Source organism: Odontomachus brunneus, unplaced genomic scaffold, assembly GCF_010583005.1.
Source record: "Odontomachus brunneus isolate Ranch 3 - 2012 unplaced genomic scaffold, Obru_v1 Obru_scaffold_020, whole genome shotgun sequence".
NCBI lineage: Eukaryota > Metazoa > Arthropoda > Insecta > Hymenoptera > Formicidae > Odontomachus > Odontomachus brunneus.
Window position 1 is genome coordinate 2,387,857 of NW_022639470.1, and position 20,891 is coordinate 2,408,747.

General features: G+C 44.4%; 1 protein-coding gene and 1 long non-coding RNA gene across 4 annotated transcripts in view; one reads left to right on the forward strand and one right to left on the reverse strand.

Annotated features, from left to right (window-relative positions):
- Nucleotides 1-648, reverse strand: part of LOC116842040 — a 97,609-nt gene extending 96,961 nt beyond the window's left edge. For both annotated transcript variants that reach the window (XR_004377660.1, XR_004377661.1), the window contains exon 1: nt 296-648. This is a non-coding gene — a long non-coding RNA (uncharacterized LOC116842040). The remainder of the gene's footprint in view (nt 1-295) is intronic.
- The window catches only part of LOC116842039 (platelet endothelial cell adhesion molecule-like), a 217,415-nt gene that overhangs the window by 2,706 nt on the left and 193,818 nt on the right, over nt 1-20,891 (forward strand). The window lies entirely within an intron of this gene.

Consider the following 20,891-nt stretch of genomic DNA (forward strand, 5'->3'; position numbering starts at 1 on the left):
CCCTCCCTCCCTCCCTCCCTCTCGCTCGCTCGCTCGCTCGCTCGCGCGCGCGCTACAGACCGACGCTACTTCCCGAGATTCGACGTCGCGAATGTGCCAGACGTCGTCTTTTACTCTGATTATCACCAAATTTCTCACTCCTGACAAATAAATTCGACGAATAAATGCGTCCGATTCTACTCGAATGAATCAACGATGATAACAGTTATGAGAGAGACGCCGTCTCGACACTCGTCGCACTCGACGTCTCGACAAGCACCACTTATGTGTATCAAGAAAGGAGGAGATTACTTACAAATAATGTCCTCACGATATGCCCCGACGATCGTACATCGCTACTTTCGACACTCCCGACAGTTATTTTCGCGTAGGACTCACTTTCGACAGACAAAAGACGCATAAAAAACGGAGCGATGTAGATCGATGTGCCCATGGCGGTTGTTCGATGCAAGAAGATCGAGGATGCGCGCGCAATTGATGACGTACGTTGTAAACTCGCACCGCGTCGGAAACTTTGCCGCGCTGCTATCACCACGCTATCTGTGTGCTTAGACAGAATCAACTTCATTCGATAGATCGGTAGTTACCAGATCAGTCGCTAGTTACTTTCGACCAGCGATGTTTGTTTCTAAGCAGGCGTTTGTCATCACTGTTTGTTAATGCAAGCGTACTTACGTAAGTGCGTGATCACTTTTGTTCTTTTCGCGCTAAGCAGCCACTATTGACACATCGATCGACATCACTGCGCATCTTTTATCCGTCAAAAGTAAGTCTCGTGCACAGATAAGTAGCGGGAGTGCCGAAAATAGCGCTATGCGAGCGTCAGGACGTATTGTGAGTACATTATTAGGCGTGTAATCTCTTTATTTCTCGGTATAACGACTGCTTGTCGCGACGACGTTTACACTTGTTCACGACAAAAGACGAATTCAGTTCGGACAACTGAATGGTGACTAGATGAAAAACTCGCTGAAATAATATCTCTGTTACTGCGACTGAAAACATTCGTCTGAACGGTTCAGCTACATTAAAACTCGACTGAGATAACTGAGAGCAATTGGCTGAGTAGAAACCTCCTACAGGAATCTCTCTGTTGCTACAACCGAGGTGAGGTGAGTTTTTCATCTGGTCCTCAAGTAACAGAAAACTCAGTTACATTAACGGAGCTGTTCTTTCCGTGTTGTTAACCTTTCCAGTAACAATGAAATCGGACGATTGTCGGATTTGTTAACTGGAAATTAAAAATGCAGTGGTAATCAGAGGAATAAATAAATAACGTGACGTGAGATATATTTTTCAAGTATACGCGAACATAACCGTATTTCATTTTATTAGCGCATAGCTTGGTGAATTAAAATGTAAATTTCTCTTAGTCACGAAAACGTCGAAATGGCAACGCGATGCTCGAGTTTCAAGTGACCTAAAGTAAACAGCCTTTCGGGAATTAAATTTGTAAGTTTGCAAATAAGTAAGAGGACCTCGTTCTTCGCTTAATTTTTGACGTAATTTATTAATTACGGCTTCTCATATTCTACGGAATAGCCGGGGAAGACGGAGAAATGGAAAAACGTTACCACGCGCGGCACGACCTACTCCATTCTCGCTAACGAAAGAATACGTCGAAATCAGTCGGAAAATTCCTCAAAGAAATGTCGTTAAAATTCGACATTGCGAAGACGCGTCTCCCCATCCTGTATATATATCCATCGCCTTCACAATGGAGGGCATAATAAATATTTTCTTTCTATCTTTCCGCTGGCGCGGGCGGCGGCATCTCGCCAAGACGCCGCGGCGCTTCGCGCTTCCGGGTGAGGAAACTCAGCTGGCGGGACGAAAAACGACGACGACTAATGCGTGTGTAAAGCGCGGAAAAGTCTTCCCTCGTAAAGCGAGGCACCCCCGCTGCTTTTACTCGCCGTCCCCGCCGCAGCGTTTCGACGCGAGACATCGCGCACGCGGACAAGAGAAAGAGAGAGACCGAGAGAAAGAGAAAGAACGCGCGATAACATTCGCGGCTGGACCGCGAGAAAGCGCCGCGACGGCGCATCCGCACTTCGCGAGTGCACCACGTTCCCCGTAGCTTTCCGGACGATGTTTCTACGTGGAGCCAGTAGGCAAGAGGGCGGCAGGTCCGTTGACGAGAAGCACAATAGAGACTTTCCCATCTAAGCTATTATCGTGTCACGTGAGCTCTCGCGCGCTTTATCGCGCTAAACGACAGGATTAATAAAGTTACACTGCATTCTGCGGATCCTTCCCGGTTTAACCTGAAACGCTAAGAGCGAAATCTCGTGCGCTTAATGCTTCTTCTCCCAATATCAGATTGTTCCGATTCTAACACTAATTAAGGGAGAATCGCTGAATCAATTTCTTCATTATTATTGGATATAAACGACTTCTCTTATAGCAAAAATAAGAAACAAATGGACAATGGGAAATACAGAGCAAAAAGTTTTCGAATTATTTATTTTATGCGTGCTACAAACATTTAAAAAAATCAGATACGATTTTGGCAATTCTCCCGTAATGGTATATCCCCTTAGAATATTGCTCGACACCTTATCTTAATGGAGATCAGTTGCTGAACATTACTAGAAAAAGTTACATGGTATATATTTGTTAAAATGGCATTTTTTAAATAAATATAATATGGCAAATGAGGATATATCACTGTTGGTTTGGCGTAAAATATCATATATTCAACATATTATACAATAATATATTGATACAATAATATGTTAAATATGTAATATTTTGCGCTAAATCAACGGCGATATATCCTCATTTGCCGTATTATAATTATTTATTGATTGAATATTGAGAATTTATTTTTTCTTGTTAGCATTTTTTAAATTTGCCATGATTATATGACATTATCAACGACTTCTCGTGACAGTTATTGCGCAAAGACAACGGCAGCGCAAATTACCAGCGTCGAGGCTGGATCACTTTTGCTCCTCTGCGCTGAGAGAAAAGTCTAGGATCTAATTAAAATTTAACAAACGTATATATGTTCCGATTCAACTTTTCGATCAACTTGATCGGAGACTTGATCAACTGGCCCCGAAAACGATGGGATATTGCTTGAACGGGATATTCGTTTGTTAATCTTTGATCGGATCGTGGCTTTTTCTCTCAGTGTGCAGTTTTCCATTAGCGCGCGGGATGCGCAATCCTAGTTACACGCTCGCATGCATTTTTAACAGCGAAAGACGCTCATGGGTCGTTCTACTTCTCGTTGTTGCTCGACGTTGTAGCCGCGGTTTACGGCGGCGTTTTACGCGTTTGCACAATCTTCCGCTACCACATGACACCTGTGATGTAACAAGCACAGTAAAATCTTGCTTATACTCCGACTCTTTTTAAAATGGACTTTTATCAGTGGGTCAATCAGCAAGACTGCTGAAGCCTGATGAAGCCTAATGAACTGAGATTTTTGCGAAACGTCGGAATCAGACAAAGAAGAATCCACACGGCTCAAACCCGGAAACCAAATCTAATATTCATGGACATCGCGAAAGCCTCAAATATGAAATTAGCAAAACGTTTGATGATGAAGGTTATACGGACATGCGGCATCATACTCCCGTCAAGTTTTTGTCAAACAGAAAATTGATATACTGAGTAATTTAAACGGCGGTACATTAAAAATACCCACACACGCTGTGATCTCACATATTTTCCGCGCATTTTTATGCTCTGTCGCGCGCGATCTTTTATTCATTCCCCGGCGAAATGTCATCGCGCGCGGAATACACGGCGAGCGATAGTTCCGGCCTTTTCGTTGGTTGGTTGGCTGGTTCGTTCGTGCGCGCTAAGAAGAATACAAGTTCTCGCCGTAGACCGGGCATTTAATCGATGGCTCAATTTCAAATGTTTAATTAAGAGTCCGCATCGCGCTTAATTCGAACGTCTCTATCGCCGCGTCGCGCCGCGGACGATTTCTAGACGCTATCGGTGGCAGCTCCGTTTCCCTTTGCGTGGAAATTCAAATGCGGAGGACGTTCCCTGCAGCCTCTCCGCGGCGGTCCCTTTTCCCGCGCTGCTCGTAGTAGCTTGATTACAGTCGCGAAACTCCATTGTCACTCCGGCGCAAACTCATTTGATTTCTCTCGCTTTTTCGACGATTGCTGTGTTTGCCGGATGGGAGGCGAGAACGGGCGAGAAGGTCGAGCACAGTAGGATGGATGTTTGGAAGAAGCGGCGAATTAACTACCACTCCGCCGCTCTTAGAGTAGCGAAGGATTTCCGATTTTGGGGTCGTGTTAGCGTTCATCTAACTTCTATTCGTTATTCTCTCAAGTATAGTAAATATATTTTTTACTAGAATGCTTACTGAAATGATAAGTGCTGCTTGAGTTGCAAGTTATAACACTGCAATCAGTAAAATTTCGCTGAAATAATTAGTAGCAGCGAATGTATTTCATTATTGATGTAGTTTACACAGATGTGTATCATCGCACGCAAGGCGTACGGAAGGCGTTAATTCTATCACCATAAACGCGAAAACTATATATGATGAAATGTACAACGAATTTCTGCACTAAAAATTTTGCAGTGCAATCTTACTACTGGAAAAATCAGTGGGACACAAGACGAAGCAATAAAAAGGAAACGCTTCCACTGTGAATACTCACTGATTCTCGGTAAATATATACCTTTTGCTGATATGATAAAAAATATTTTTATTACTGATTCGCTTCAGGACAGTAAATGTATCAATTGGGAAAATGTGCGACCTGTATATGCGTTCATATTTGCTGTGTCTGACAGTCACATATATTCTATTAATTTACAGCAATTAGATGCAAAGTAATACTTTATATTTATACCTTTTTAAGTAAAGTACCACGTAGGCAGCCTAAGTTAAAGTCGGTCGAAAGGAAAGTGAAGTGTATTAGTTTCTACTATTAATGCAATTTCGCTAAGTAGATCTTGCATTCTCCCATCCCCTTCTCTCTGTCTCTCTCTTGAAGGGAAAATAATTCCTTTCGCAAACGTCGGAGGAGAGAAAGAGAGAAAGAGAGAGAAAGGGAGAGCTGCGTATTTTATATAATTTTATCTCTGCCTCGTGCAAGGACCGGGGACGTACGATCGATGTGCTTCTGTGACCTACAGGACGAAACATTTTAACGTTTTCCACAGCGATAATGCAAAAGAAATCATCTCGCGCACGTTGCAGCCGCTCTCTTCTCGATAATACGTCACCGTGCTCCATCATATTCGCGATCACCAGTCACATCAGACGCTATGTTGTATTTCACTGCGCCCAGCGCGCCAAATAAAGTAATTCGCACGGCTTTACGATGCGGATGCAAAAAATTCCCGGCTCGCGCAATTAGCGAGTTAAAAAAACTATCCGTGAAAACGCGGGATTCATAAACCGGGCGCGGTGCGCTCGCGCGCGCGCGCGCTCTCCCAACAAAGGATCGCCGGCGTTTAATGTGAGAAAATTACGCCTGTACACTCGCACCGCGTGAATTTATTTACACGCTGGCTGTCGCGAGCGCATTAGCCGCCTGAATCGAGAAGTACGTGTACGGAGTTTAATTACAATTTTGATGAGGGCGGCGTTAAGCCAGGAGAATATCACGAGCAAGTGCTTCGCGTGACGACGCGAGCGCACACGCGGAGCGGGCTGATCCGCCGCTGAAACGTTCGCTCGCTCGTTCACGCACGCATGACTGCGGCATTAGGCACGGCACGCGCCTTCGTAAGACAGGTGGCTTAATTAATTGCGGGTTAGAGTGTACGAGCGAGTGGATTTTTTGGGCCCGCCGCGCGTCGAAACTACTAACTGAACGTGGTCGCGCGCGATTTCAAGCGTGCGCGAGCGGGACTTCCCGCTTCTTACCTTGTCGGCAACTTCGCGAAGTTACTTAGACTCGCTCGCTCGCTCGCCCACTCGCTTGTCCGCGCACTCGCGCCTCGGGAGCTGCCTTTAGTACTGACGTTGTTTGAAGCCCATGTAGACGCGTGTATTGGAAGCGAAACCGCTGTCACGACTAGTTATAATTGAGAGAGAGAGAGAGAGAGAGAGAGAGAGAGAGAGAGAGAGAGAGACTGCGTTAGCGAGGTGGGCCGCGAGCGACCGGGAATATTATTCGCAAAGACGATTCGAAGTTTAGTGCTGGAAAAGGCAAGTTAGACGTGAAGTTTCGTCGCGATCACGAGCATCCCGAAGAGACGTCGGGTTGTAATTCGATTGCTCTTCTTTTTCCGTTGTTTTTCTCTTTCTTTTCTTCGTTCTTTCTCTGTTCCTTTTTTAATTGACCGATGGAGAAAAGAAAATCCTGTGGAAATATTTCTCGTTTAGCGAAATACGGAAGTTACGCGGGCGAAGCAGCCGGCGCGTCAGCGATTGGCAAGAAGCGCGAAACGGTTGGACAAATATTGAAACTATTTTTGTTCGTCTGTGTGCGCGAGCTACTTATCATACGCGCGACTACGAGAGTCCGCTACTAGTGATTCGTGTATGCGTGTCGCACCATAATAACATCATTGTTGATACGCCGGGTAATATTAATCTTAATCATTGGCTTCTGCCGGTGGTAAATGGCATGTCCGGCGATAATTCGCCTCAGTCGGGTTCGCGGTGTGCTTGTTACTCCCTTCTCTAAATCTCCCACAGTTCTGTCCTCTTTGTATAAAAGTGTTAACGGAATTTCCCAGAAGTACAATTGCCCGTGTCTCTTATCCTTTGAGAAATATACACAGCAAACATTTATGAAATATTTCAAATGTTCACTTTACTTTTGCTCTTACTTGTACATAACGTCGCGCTGCATTATTCTCTGATATCGCTGCATAGCCCGCACTATGGTCGTGCTGGTGCAATATTAATTGCAGACTAACAATCGTTAACGATTGTATTAATTACCGCGAAGTATTGTTTCACGGAGCAGTTGGTAAATTACTGCACTGTCTCTCTTCTCCATTGTGTTACAACGATATCGTTTCTGCTAGACTCAATGATGTTACTAGAGAATTTCTAGCGTCTCAGCTCGGTAACGTTAATTTTGATAAACTTAAACCGCAATATCCGGTGATTCTCCAATTTAATTCCCTTGGGGGAGGAAGGGGGTAATGCAGGGCGAAAGTACGACACTCGGCGGAATGGAAATAATAAATATCCACGGCAACGCGACTTCTTCACTCTCGCATAAACGCCATCGGTATTCGCCCCCATGTGGTCATTACAGAGCGCGAACGCAAAGTTCTAATAATACAAATGGCGTGCCGTCCTGCTGCATGTCGCACGACGATAACATCGTTGCTGTCAGACTCGCTAATATTAATCTTAATCATTGGCTTCTGCGGCAGTAACTGCCGTGTCCGGTGATTATCCACATTAGCTTGGTTTGTCGCGTACCATTTGTATTTGGCGAACACTGTACTTACTTACGTAGATTAACCCGTAACGTTAACCCCGTGTAAACGTCCCCTGGGAGTGATGGGTAGTCTTGAAAGTATCGATTAAAATCCGTGGAGAACGCACGCGGCTGTGTGCGGCACACGACGGCGGCGGTGCGCGGATCGCGGTGTCAAAGCCCCCTTTGTCCATCGCGCGTTCATCGTATATCTTTAAATGTTCAATCAGGCAAATCGCGATATACTTGACTTTTTTCCTACGCTTTTTTCTGTCCTATCCCATATTTGCGTGAGTGCGTTCGCATGCCGGGGCCGGCGGAAAGAGTTTACGCATTGCCGAGAGAACGTGCGCGCGGGGAATACTCGTAAAAAGGTGGAAGCCTCGTTGACCATGTGTGTAAAAATACACGGCAGATTAGATCGTCGCGCAATTCAATGCATCGCAGCGACTGAAATAAAATAAAGTCAAAGTGAAACTGTGTAACGTAGAGGGACACACGCTCCCGAGCGCCCTTTCGCCACCACAAATGCACCAAGTTCACCTCAGTAATAAAGCGCGGTTGAAAAACGCGTAGAGAAATACGCGCGCGCCGTCGAAAATTTTCGAAACGCAACCCCCTAATCCCGAACCGGTCGGATTGACAGCGCGGGGCGAGGCCGAGACCGCCGGTGTTTTTCGCGACTATATTATTAGCTGCACATTTTTCCATCAGTCCCGAAACTTTCAGAATGCTATTAATTTTTTTCCAGGTACCGTAATGAACTTTATAATCCCCTGTGCGCGAATAAGGGCGCGTATAAACTTTGTTTTAAATACCTCGCTGGCAAAAAGAATCCCAAGGTTGTTCCATCATCAGAGGTCGGGCCGGCTTACCAGTTAAGTATATTGCGGCGCGGCACGTTTCATTTTTAGGGGATGGAGGAGGGGGAACGGCTTGATAATAAAACGATTACTATCTCCAACGAAGCCGTTCCTCGTGATTGCGTTTCGCGCGGCTATCGATTTATTATCGATATTGCGTGCGCCACGTTCGCGTAATAGGATATATGGACGCTTTCACGGCTGAAAAAGGCATGCACGAAACGATATAGTATAACAGCACTCTGTAAACTAAAGAGATTTTGCACGATTTATACTTTACCCACTTGAGAGCCCCGGCCGGACAGAGAGAAAGAGAGGGGAAGAGATGAGTACTGCTGTTCACACAGCGGGATAGCTCAGTCGTGTGATAAATCGACGAAAGATCCGTATCAGTTTACGAATTCGAGAACGACTTTTCATTCCCACCGTTATTCATACGACGGCTGATTGTTTCGTTGAAATATCCTTCGCACGGCATATATCTCGCCTTAAACAACTTGCTCGTCGATTACAAGCGAGCGAGTCACGCGCGGAATCGCCTTAACCGGCGCGTTCGCTTTTTCATCGAGGCCGTGCCACCGCGCCGTTCGCGCGGGATTGAGCCGATATAAGTCAAGCGTTTTAATTGAAACACGCTTGCCCGGTTATCGGGATACGTTTTACACGTGAATCGCCACTTTTCCGAAAAGCGATCCCGCTCGAGCCCCGTCGCGAAAGAGAAAGAGGGGAGGGGGCCGCTGCAGCGGCAGTGCAGTCCGGCACTTCTGCGAGACTTCCGCGATATTGTACAATGTCAATCTTTGATCGTAAAAGTATAAGTTATCTCGTTAAACTCTGGAGAATATATTCTCCAATAACTAGAAAACTCCTCTTTGAAACTCGTAGTGCCGAGGACTGCCTTCCGCTCGAGATTAAGGGCAGCGGCTTTTTGTAACCGGAGGGGGTGTTGCCGAGCGTTCCTTTTCCACCTGGCGATACGGCCACTTGAAAGAAATGTCATCGCACGCACCTACACATAAAAAACACACACACATATACATGCACACATCTCGGGGAAAAAGGGCTGCGGCGAGAAGTGACACTGTCTTTCGAGTGTCCGGCCCGACCGTCGTCGTCGACCGGAACCCCGGAGGGCTGTAATTTCATCTCGCATTAGCCGAGGAAAGTCCCCGTAGGATATACTGAATGCGTCTTACAGTCCGTGGTCTCCTCCTCCGCGCGCGTCTCGGTTACCGCAAGGCGAGGAAAAAACTTCCAGGCTTTGAATGAACCACGCACTTACCTCGCTCGTATTTCCGTCGCGGCGCAGTTGCTCATCTCGCCCGCGGCTCCGTGCGGTCGTGACGATGTCGACGAGGAACGTCAACGACGCCGGTCAACCTGGAAGAGGCTCGTCGCCGCGGTTTTAAACGTGATTGCGCGCCATTGAGAAAAATATACCGTTACATTGTAAAAAAATATTCTCCGTTATGTAGGAGTGTGGTGCCGTGCCAATTAAACCTTAACTCCGTCTCTTCGATCTCGACGCCGATAACGGCGCGTTAGATGCGCTCCTAAAAGGATACGCCGCGCGTAGGAAAACTGCGCGCGGCGCCCGATCGTTTTTTGTCCCTGCGCGTGTATTTCGGGCAAGGAGACAATAGTCAGTCTCTCCAGAGCGGTCGAACGAACACGACCTTTGTCTTGGAATAAAAGATCCGTATTAGTCTATTCTGTGTGATTTCCGTTAATACCATAGTATCCCTTTCCGATCTTTCCCACAGTTATTCCATTTGACGCGGCGGTAAACGGTACTTTTGAAAGAAAGCGGTGAGATGATAATTTCAGTTTCCAGAGTTATCATTTTTTCATTGATTCTAAAGAATCATTTGAAACAGATTAATTAGGACCGATTGTCCCAACTTCTTGGTAAATTAACTGATAGTTAAATCATATGTCTGTTTTTATCTAAATTAAAGAAAAAACAAAAACAGATATATGACTTAACTATCAGTTAACTTACCAAAAATCCAGCCCTTAATGTGTTAAGAAATTACGTTGTATGATAATGATAACGTTACATTCTGAAAGGCGAGTATGTAAAAAAGATATTTATTTCGATGGGTACACTGACAACATATTGAGTACTGAAATCTATATGTTTTTACTTAAATAGAATAAATGATTGTTTTCATGAAAAGCTAAGATTTTAAGAAAATATACATTTTCTTATATGAAAAATATTTTATATATTAGTGTAAGCAAATGAATGTTATTAATACCCGCCGAATAAATAAAATATCTTTTATTTCCTAAATAACTTTTTCTGAATGTATCACCATATAAAGTGCCTTTAATTTCAGTAAATACCAGTGAACAATTATTCCACGCGCTCTGCGAATGAGAGTTCGAATACCCAAGATATTTTCTAAATTGCTCTCGGTTGGCGTCGGCAGGCCTCAGAATTAGTTACCTAGCGAGACTGCCCGAGTTCTACATTCCGTCTCTGTGCATCGCCAGATTGCAAAAAGTAACTACCGAGCTAGACGAACACACACACATACACAGAGCGTGCACACGGAACAAAGGATTTGTCAATTTTCGTCTTTATCCCTGAGGGAGAGGCCCCGACGTGAAGGAAAGAAGATGGCACGGTGACGGGGGTGAGGGAGAGAGCAAAGGGGGTGGGAAGGAGGAGAAACACGGAACTGTAGCGCAATGAGTCTTTGGAGACTCGTGCCAGGTAAACGTCTTGGATCTGTCGAAGCTTCGAAGCGAAAAGAGACACTCGCCGGGAAGAATCGAGGTTTTATATAGCTACACCGGCGATTTATCTCTCTAACGGGCCGGTTGACAAGAATTCTCGTTATCGCGAACAAACTGTTTTCGGTGAGAGCCTAGCGAGAACCGTCAAATGGACAGTTAAACGATCTTTAAAGTCCCGCGAGCGTTGCCGTATTATTAATAGCGAATCTACAAGAACGTACAAGAACTTTATCGTGCGCCATAAGATTGAGTTCTACACCGCGGAATCTTTTATTGATGATGAAGCGGAGAAGCGCATGCCTAAAGTTCTTGCGTGCCATTTTTTAGTAAAAAGATTTTTGAATGATTTTGAACTTTAAATCACTTGAGCATACTTGTAAAATGCTCCGAAAACTACTTTTTTCCAGTCAATAAATTGTGAAATTAACGTGAAATACATGTCGAAATTAATATATCGATAAAAGCTTCAAGATGGTGAGAGTGAAACAAATTGTGAATCAACTGCGATTATTAATCGTATCGTGACGTCAGAGGCGAGAAAAGATAATGAAAATTATTATATGCTATTTTGAAATAAAAAAACATTTGGTTGAAAGGGTGCTTGAGATAATTCGAGCACACTTGTAAAAATTATCCATTTTCAGTCACTCTAAATAGCCGTTGAATTATCGTGACATGCAAGAAAAACATGTCGACATGTCGACAAAATCATAAGTAAATTAAAGAGGAAGATTGCATGTCACGATAATAATGGCTATTTAGAGTGACTGAAAATGGATAATTTTTACAAGTGTGCTCGAATTATCTCAAGCACCCTTTCAACCAAATGTTTTTTTATTTCAAAATAGCATATAATAATTTTCATTATCTTTTCTCGCCTCTGACGTCACGATACGATTAATAATCGCAGTTGATTCACAATTTGTTTCACTCTCACCATCTTGAAGCTTTTATCGATATATTAATTTCGACATGTATTTCGTCCTGGCATCGATAAAAGTGCTGTAATCAGTAACTTTATGACGTATTGGCGTATCAACACGTATCGATTTATAATAACACGTCAGATTTGCTTGTAAGATCCTTCGACAGAGGATCCACCGTGCTCGTAATCGTGCGAGTTTTCAATGCGTGCTAATTGCGGGAAACACTTAATGACACGTAAGCAACAACAAACAGTAAGTATCGTGTAACATTCGCGGTTGCGCTGTGACTTTAATGCCAAGATGAGTAAAGATTAACAGGAACTTACGAACTCGGATCGCGCTCACAGAGACGTAATGGTGTTGGCTGGTAGCCGAAGTTACCGTTGCTAACCTTACTTACAGGGAGCCTCATTTACAATTCAGTAAGCTTTGTAATATTCGTATACGGCATAATGGATTCAGCTCGAAGCAATCTCGCGCTATCGTTGTCGAGTACATGTCATGCACACGCCTACTAAACTAACGCGTAGCTACTTATAATTTATACAGGCGCGGAGCGAATGGCAAGTGGAGGCGCAATAAAAAGCTAATATCTTTATATGATAACAGTTTCGTTATTTATATTAGGCGAACTGTCGACGCGTTGTTTACGTGCGTGCAACTTGTGATCGTGCGCGAAGGAACCGTGGAATTGCTGACACGAGTTTTGGATATCAGTTAGACGAGTGTCGGTCGAATTAACTTTTTGATCCACGATCTAACTGAATTCTGCTGTCCAGGGAAATAGCGGACGTGAAATTGAATTTGGCAACCGGTAAATTTGTTGTGTTTTCGGAGGGGGAAGGGGGGGGGGGCGAAACTTGCTTCTCAGTAATTTGCAAGTCAATGGCTTTTTACTCTAGCGCGACCGATGAAAAAATAAAAAAAGTTCTTTACTGATGAAACGTCAATTCCGCCATGAACGTCCATTCCGATAAGAACATTGTCATAATCGGCCGCGTCCCCAACTTTTCGTCTCCGCGTGAACGGAGTTCTTATTTTTTCTCTCTCTTCTTCTTTTTTCCTTTTGCCCGAGGAAACTTCGCGAACTTTTAAATGACTCCGCGGCTCTTCTCGTTTCGCGTTAAATTACCCATGATTTCAGAGATGTTTGCGTGCATAAATTTTCCCGGTGGCATTGACTTGGCAAACCGTGCGCGTATACGCAGTTTAGAACGGTAACGGTTTTCACATTACGGTCCCCCGGGGCAGTGACAAAGTAACGATAAGAATAACGCATAGCCATGCCACGCGAGTGCGCACGCTCTATAAGCGCAGTCCGAGAAAATATATTTTTCATTACCGTCTTACGCGAACAAGTTGTTATCTGCTGCGCGCGAGTGATATTTACTGCAAATATTCTGAGCAGATAATAACGACGGAAGTTTCTGCTTGAAGATTGCGGAAACTTCACCAACCGACCTTGGTTTTCAACACTGATGAGAGGCTGGAGAGAGGGGAAGGAGGGGCTAATCGCAAAGTAATATTCACAAAGGCGGCGGACGTAATTTTCTACATAATTAAAAAATATTTTTTTTGCCGTACGCGCAAGTATTTTTTTTTTGCGTACGCGCAAGTATTCGTGTTCGAAATATCACGTCGGGGTTTTGCAAAAAAGTTAATTTTTTCCTCGCTTGCGGCAGTATTCAAACTTAATGGTCAAAACTACCTTTGGAAATTGTATGTGCTACTGCTATATTGAACACTGTTGCGTAGATAGAAGTTTTTTCATATATATTTTTTTAACATTTTGTCACACATTTGCAGCAACGAATTTTTTGTGAAAAAATTTGTTTTCCCGCCTTTTTTTACCTCAAATGTGGATGCGTGCGGTGTTTCGGTGCTCGCGGAACAATAAGCAGCAGCGCTAATGGATAATAAAACACTCTTTGACCGCTCACAAATGGATTTTTTTCCAACAAAGTGTGCTTGCTTCCATTAGCGAGGCTCCAGAACTCGCGAAATTCTACCAAATCCTCGTCAAACATTCGAGCGGGATACTTGGTGCCCCAAGCGAGAAAGTAATGAGCGCCTCCGCACCGTCTCGTGGGTTCCCGTCGATATATTCGGGGTTTCGGCGAGCAACGCGTCGGGCGCGAGAACATGCACGACGAGTGCGCACAAGTGGAACCAAGAGGCTTGCAAAGAGACGAGCACGCGAGGCCGGTGGAAAAAGAAAGAAATCCCGCGTGTAATTTTAGCGACGTGCGTAAACGTAAAGAGATGGCATACGCCGAGGGTGAAGATGGTTTAATAATATACACCGAGCGTCCAACTGGCGCGAATGCGATAATAAACGGTCCGACGAGCGCGCGAGTGCGCGCGCGCTGATACGACGCGTCTTTTCCGAGGTGGATTTATGTGATTATTATCGTTGCAGTCGTGTTGCGAGGGAAATAAGAATGCGGCCGTCGGGTCCGCGGCACGATGACGGATACGAGCGAGCAGTTCCTACCTACATCTCTTCGGTATTCTCGCAATAAAAATATACGATCCCTCGTCGGAGTTAAATGACGAATTTATCATACTGTTTACGAATTAATCATTCGCGACGGGAGATGAAACGTGGTGGTGCACGTTTGTGAGAAATGACGCCCGTGGAGCTCGAGGAGTCGTCTCGTCTGACTCTTGTTTCGCCTCGCCACGTTTGGTAATATCAGATGCGCAATGTTGGTCGCAATCTTCGCATACTTCTACCAGCTCTCTAATGCACGCACACACATATCGCCACGAGACTCGTAAATAATAAATAGTTTCAACGTCGCGTTGTCCGCGACTCCGTTCTCGACGCGAATAACATTCGAGACATAAAAAGTAGTCTAGCTCGAAGCGCGGCGACATCGGTGCGTTGTCGCGTCGGAGAGACAGAAAGGTCAAAGGTACGATCGCGGTGCAATATTTGCCGCTGCTGTGAAAATTCAGTCTTATTTGACCGCTACACAAGCGTCGAGATTTTTCCTGGCGCGGACCATCGATCTCCGAGGAAGAGCCGCGGGAACGCGCATTCCCACCTCCACCTGTCCGAGACAGCAGGAGGTTTGACCGCGCGCGCGAATATTGCAGCGAATGTAACGCGTCTCCAGGAATATCCCGTGGCATTACGCTTTCCTCGCATGCATGCGTATATGTGTCCCGTAAAAATATTCCACGCGCGACGGCTCAGTCCGCTGCGGACGGTCCTAAGAATACCGGTAAACGGACGTTTGCGCACTGCGAGATTGTTCGAAACTCCCGAGAGCTACGGGAATAACGGGGACGGTATCACCCGCGAGATACACAACACCAACATTCTGGCGGCCACCGGTCTTTTTATCGCGCCGCAAAAATTCGCGGCGTCGTTCGCGTACGAGAGTCGTGCGGCACTTTCGGAGATGCACAGAGTCGCATAATTCTATTGCGAACGGAGGCAAAGCAGCAAGTGGCGGGTGAATACGAGACGCGGGGAAATCTGATAACACTGGAAGAAGGAGCTAACTTCTCCTGGTGTGCGCGTTGTCCTAAATTAAAATAACAATTATAGCGAGCGTTGAGTTAGAAGAGACTGTAAATGAAGGGCCCTTCGTGAAATAAGCTCCGGGGAAGCAAATAGACAACGGCGTTTTCTTCACTCAATTTCCCGCGAACCTCAGTTTCGCAGATTGCTAATTCCAGGCTCAGTTACGCGAGTCGTGTATAATTATTAAATAGAGTTGTACTTTACATTAAAATGCGAAAGAAATTCGGAAAGGAGACGACAGGAAAATAGAAGAAAATAATGTCGATCATATTACTGTAAACTGAGGCAAGGGAGAGAGAAAGAGAGAGAAAGTAAGAAAGAAAGAGCAAGTGTGATGAATTATGAGCGAAAAGAAAGAAGGAGAACATGCTAACGATGTTGTAAACGACATCGTAAAATCATTGCGTGAAATAATGTTTCACCCGAGCGTGGCCCTTGTTACACGAACGCTCTTTGTTTGCTAAGTTACTTTTGGGAAACACTGGATGCAGAGCTCACTCACCCTCTCTTTCTCTCTTCCTGTCTCATGCGCGCGTGTGGTTCTCTCGTTAGGGAACAAGTCGACGCTGCTGGGCGTCGTTGAATTTCAAGGCGAGGCAATGCCGAAGGGATTCCGACGTGGAGTATGCGGCAGAGCGAGCGCGGATTTCTTTTTTGCTGCGGAATAACTGCGAGAGAAATGTCGTGGTTGCTGCGGCGAAGCACGCAACCTCGACCCTAACGTTATCAAAATTCCAACTGTCTCGCCTTTCTCTTCTACCATCCCTTATTCTGTCGCCCTCTCGTCCTACCCCCCCCTCTCTCTCTCTCTCTCTCTCTCTCTCTCTCTCTCTCTCTCTCGCCACCCTCTTCTATGGTACCTGCTGATGCTCTACTTGCGAAACGCCCCTGTGAGCGAGAAGCGTTTCCCACGGCACTTCACGAGAGACGAAGAGGAAGAAGGGAGAACAGAAAGGGTCGAGCGAGGGAGGGGGAGACTTCGTGCATAATTCGGCAAGAAATCCCACGAGATGGAGGAAACCGTTCGAGTAGCTCGAGGTTTTCTTACCGTGTACGCGCCTTAATTAATCCCCTTTCAATTAGGCGCCACGCCCTTCTTCGCGCCGTGACAAAGTCCCAAGGCGCGGAAGCTAATGCCTGCACCTGCAGTTAACACCTACCCGCGAACGTGTAGGTTCGAGCAGCCATGTCTGATTACCGGTTCTCTTTTGCCGAACAGCGAATCGCGACTGTCTGACTAGAATTGGCGCGGTTCGAAATGTAGCACATCGCGACACGTACTACGTAGCATACAACGAGCTTAATTTTATCGCGCAATTAAATCAACATTCGTCACATAGGTTCATATTACGTACTCTACTCGAGTGCTCTACTATATTATCAAAGATAGCTAATAACTAATCGTAATCTAATATTTGTATCGCAAATAGTACTTATTAAGTACAATGAAAATTAAAAGTATTTCAAAGGAACTTGAAGGAAGGACAATGAATATTTATTAGAGATCGTGTTCAAAATATCGTCAAGTTATTGTACACTCTTTATAACGTTCAAATATTTCGGAAACGTCTATTTTTTTATTTACACGCACTTACCTCCATTATATTCCTGAAATTTTCATGGGAATTAAAATTGAAAAAAATGGTATGCTGAATGTAATCATATGTAACACCCTCTTTTCCTGCCAATATAACAAATGACAGTTAACTGTCATTGCTAAGAATTGGCTATGACAGTTAAAATGCATTCGCTATGAAATACAAATGCATTAGGTGACATTAAAAATGCACATTATTTCAAGTAGCTAAGAAAATAGTAATTATTCCTAAATTTCTTATCGTACGCATATATTAAAGAAGTTTGCCGCACATCTACAATTATTTGCTTCAATCATTTGTTTCTAGCAGTTAATATTTCTCGCTGTAGCGCCTAAGTTTAAACAGCGAATAAATTTAGCTTCGGTAGTATCGATATCAGCTGTCTCTATTTCAGTGACACATCTTATCTGCCACAGCTATTTTTTAAGTCGCGTATTTAGCAAATCCTTTTTTTTCTCGAGATGGTATAGTCTAAGACTCGTATTAATAATCGTTACTTAAAACTTATTTTACGTGAAATGCTCAAATCTGAATTTAGAGTTAGATGAGAGTTTTTTTATTTGAATTATATAATACATGTGACATTACATTTGCAATTGCGATTCAGCTGAGAAACTCAGGTTTAATTTTAAGTTAAAATCTGAGTGTCTTACCTGAAGCAAGTTTCAAGTAACGACTATTAATACGGACTAAGAAATGTTTTCCAGAATCTCATCTTTTTCCAAAAAGGAAAACATGCAGCGTTGAAAACAAATCAAGCGACGCGGTAGCGTCGCGACGCCAAATACATAAAGACGAGTCCGAGAATGACAGACTGAGATGTGACTATGTTCATAGTATACGACGCTACCAAGAAGCTTACTCGGAGTTTTTGTGATGATCGTATTACCTACTCTAGAGATTGTGTTATCTTGTTTTGTCTTCAACAAGGGGTGAGAAAAGGAGTGTACATTACATAGAACAAACGTGCATCTGCGCATCCTTAATATTTACGCTGTTATCAGATTCTTACAAATGTGTCGCAGTTGACTCGCGTTTGCAATAGATAACCCGTTGTCACTTCTGCAGACACATCCGGTATAGGGATGTATCTATTTGTAGGAACTTTAGGTGTCGGTGGCGCGGGAAATTACAATCGTGTTAGTATTACTAATAGCACTCGGGACTCGCGCAAATAATCGCCTACTGAATGGATCGCTTTGTTAGTGGTAGGCGCACTTACGGAATAAACGTACTCGCTTCCGTTATTACGGTTGATATCAAGAGAACTTATTGCCTCGATGCACAGCATGAGAAGAGGCTCTCGGGATATAACCATTCGTGTTACTTATCATCACACTTGAAATTTGGTTATTGCGCCTCGCGTGAGATGAAATTATGTGCGCGCGCGAAAGCGATCCGAGCCGTATGCGTACGTATTCTTCCCTTTAATATCAAGTCAAAAGCCCGTTGCCACCGGCAGTTTAGTTTTAACCAATTGAAAATCGAAGCGAGATACAGAAAGTTTTGAATTATTTCAGAAAGGTAACTTCGAAATTAATGGACGGAAATAAATGGCTTGTTGAATTTTGCGTGTATTTCTATTTCGATAGATTCTTGTTCTAACGTGAAATAGAATTTTATATTAAAGCTTGAAAAATTCTCTCCGAGAGAAGAGATAATGTCGAAATCTGATTAAAGTGATGTCTATTTTCTATTAGTTAGGAAATGCATAGTTCGGAAAAACTTCGTTAATCTCAACGCGACCTATATATCCATGTCGTGGCGCACACACAAACGTTTCCTGTAGGAGTACAGCGTTATCAGGTGTATTAAACTTACCGTGTCACGTCTCAGTTATGGATTCTTGGAGTTAACTATGGTTCAACGAAAACTTCATGGAAGGCAATTATTAGTCTTAACTTTTCAATTTTCAACATTGAATTTCTTAGCAATTAAGCCTTTAATGAAATTCGTGTTGAACTCAAATGCACTTAGAGCTAACTAAAGAACAAGGTTTTGCTATGTATTAACAGTATCCAACTCGGCAGAAATCGTTGAATTGTTCGTAGCTTGAAATTGTCAACGTCGAAGCAATTGTTGTCATTTGCTCCAATTTCCGTTGAACAGCTGCGATCGATGTAATCTGTGCGCGATTGTCTATAATGAATTTGTGCCGTTTGCATATTTGATAAAAATCCTCTCTCTGTCTCAACATTTTACATATCTACATTCATCAATTAGTGTACGAACGCATAAATATTTATACAAATATTACGCTTTAACGGTCAGAAAATCAAATTAATTAATATTTGCTCGTGAATATTATTGCTGTGAAGCAGCGAGCACGATAATTTCGTCAGACTTTTACGGGACTGACACATACGCATTTTTAATTATTTTTCAAGTGGGTCGCGCACGTACGTGAAAAATCGTCAAGAGATTATCGAACGGGAATGTCGGATTTTCAGGCGAACGGACGAACGAGTGAAATCTCCGAGAGAAACATCTCGGAACTTATTACATCTTACGTTTGCCGCGCAAGTCCGATTGCGGTAAGATATTTAGCGAAAAATATACCCGAGTTCACGGACAACACTCGCGCGCGAAGATCCTTCGCGCTCGTCATCGTGATTTTTGCACAACCGAGCATCGTTGCACGTACGAGCGTCAAATCAACGAATTGACAATATTTCTCGCCATCGTATAAAATTGCACTAATAAGTTACGGATCGCGCATTCGTGTGCGAACTCTTCGGCGCGCCAACCGATATTCGGCAGTGAGAAGAAAAGCAGCGGGAACAGCTCGTCGTCCCTAGAGACGTCTCTGCAATACAGAGAAATGGAATCCGGTCGGATATTCAGCGAGGCAGAAATAACTACACATGACTTGACAATTACTGAAATAAACCGCGATATTTGCCAGCGCGGTTACCACGCGTGCATACAAATCCTCCCCTACGCCGGTGCGCAGGACGCAATATTGTCGTTCGTCGCATTACATTATGCGCGACGTAATTTCCCGATTGCTACATATTTACGGAAATGGCGCGCGCTTTAGCCGCATTAATTACCGGGGGAGGGGGGGATATATAAATATCCGTGCTGCCTGTGTCGCGTGCAAATGAAGACGCGATTCGCTGCGCTCCGAGGAATCGTATTTGTGACGGTCTGTCTCGTGGGCGAGGCGCGGATCGATTAATATTAAAGGTACTTGGCGAGATACCGCTTAATCCACGATGACACAGAGAAAGTGTGTGGGTGTGTGTGTGTGAGAGAGAGAGAGAGAGGAGGAAGAGAGAAAGAGAGAGAGACGGAGATAACGGACAGACACGTATCTTTAGGAGGGTATTTGAGAGCGCTATAGTAGCGCGAAGGATGGATTTCGAGTAGTTATCTATCCCAACGGTGTCGCGACGATAACGTCTCGGGATATTCCTCGAGTAATTACCAACTCTTTATACGGAGCTATCCGACGTTTCGCGCACGTGTATGTATGCGCTTTCCTCTAGTACTAATAACATCCTGTACATTTATCCCCGTAGCAAAGGATCGCGTTCATTCACTGTTTATCCATGTAATCGTCTATGGTGCCTCCGCGGTACCCTTGAGTGGTACGAGCCCTGGCGCGCACCAAAATTCAATGTCGTCTAATTGCTCACTTATGGGCTGCATTCGCCGACTTAATTGCTCTACCGGGGCATCTTCGAGACGTCGAGTTTGCCAAGTGCCGGCGGTTGAATGCAGAAAATTTAGGCAGTTAGAAACAAACTGTGTAATGTACGCAGCCACTGCACAGCTCTCGGTTGCTCGGAGAAGTGAGTGAGTGAGTGAGAGAGAGAGAGAGAGAGAGAGAGAGAGAGAGAGAGAGAGAG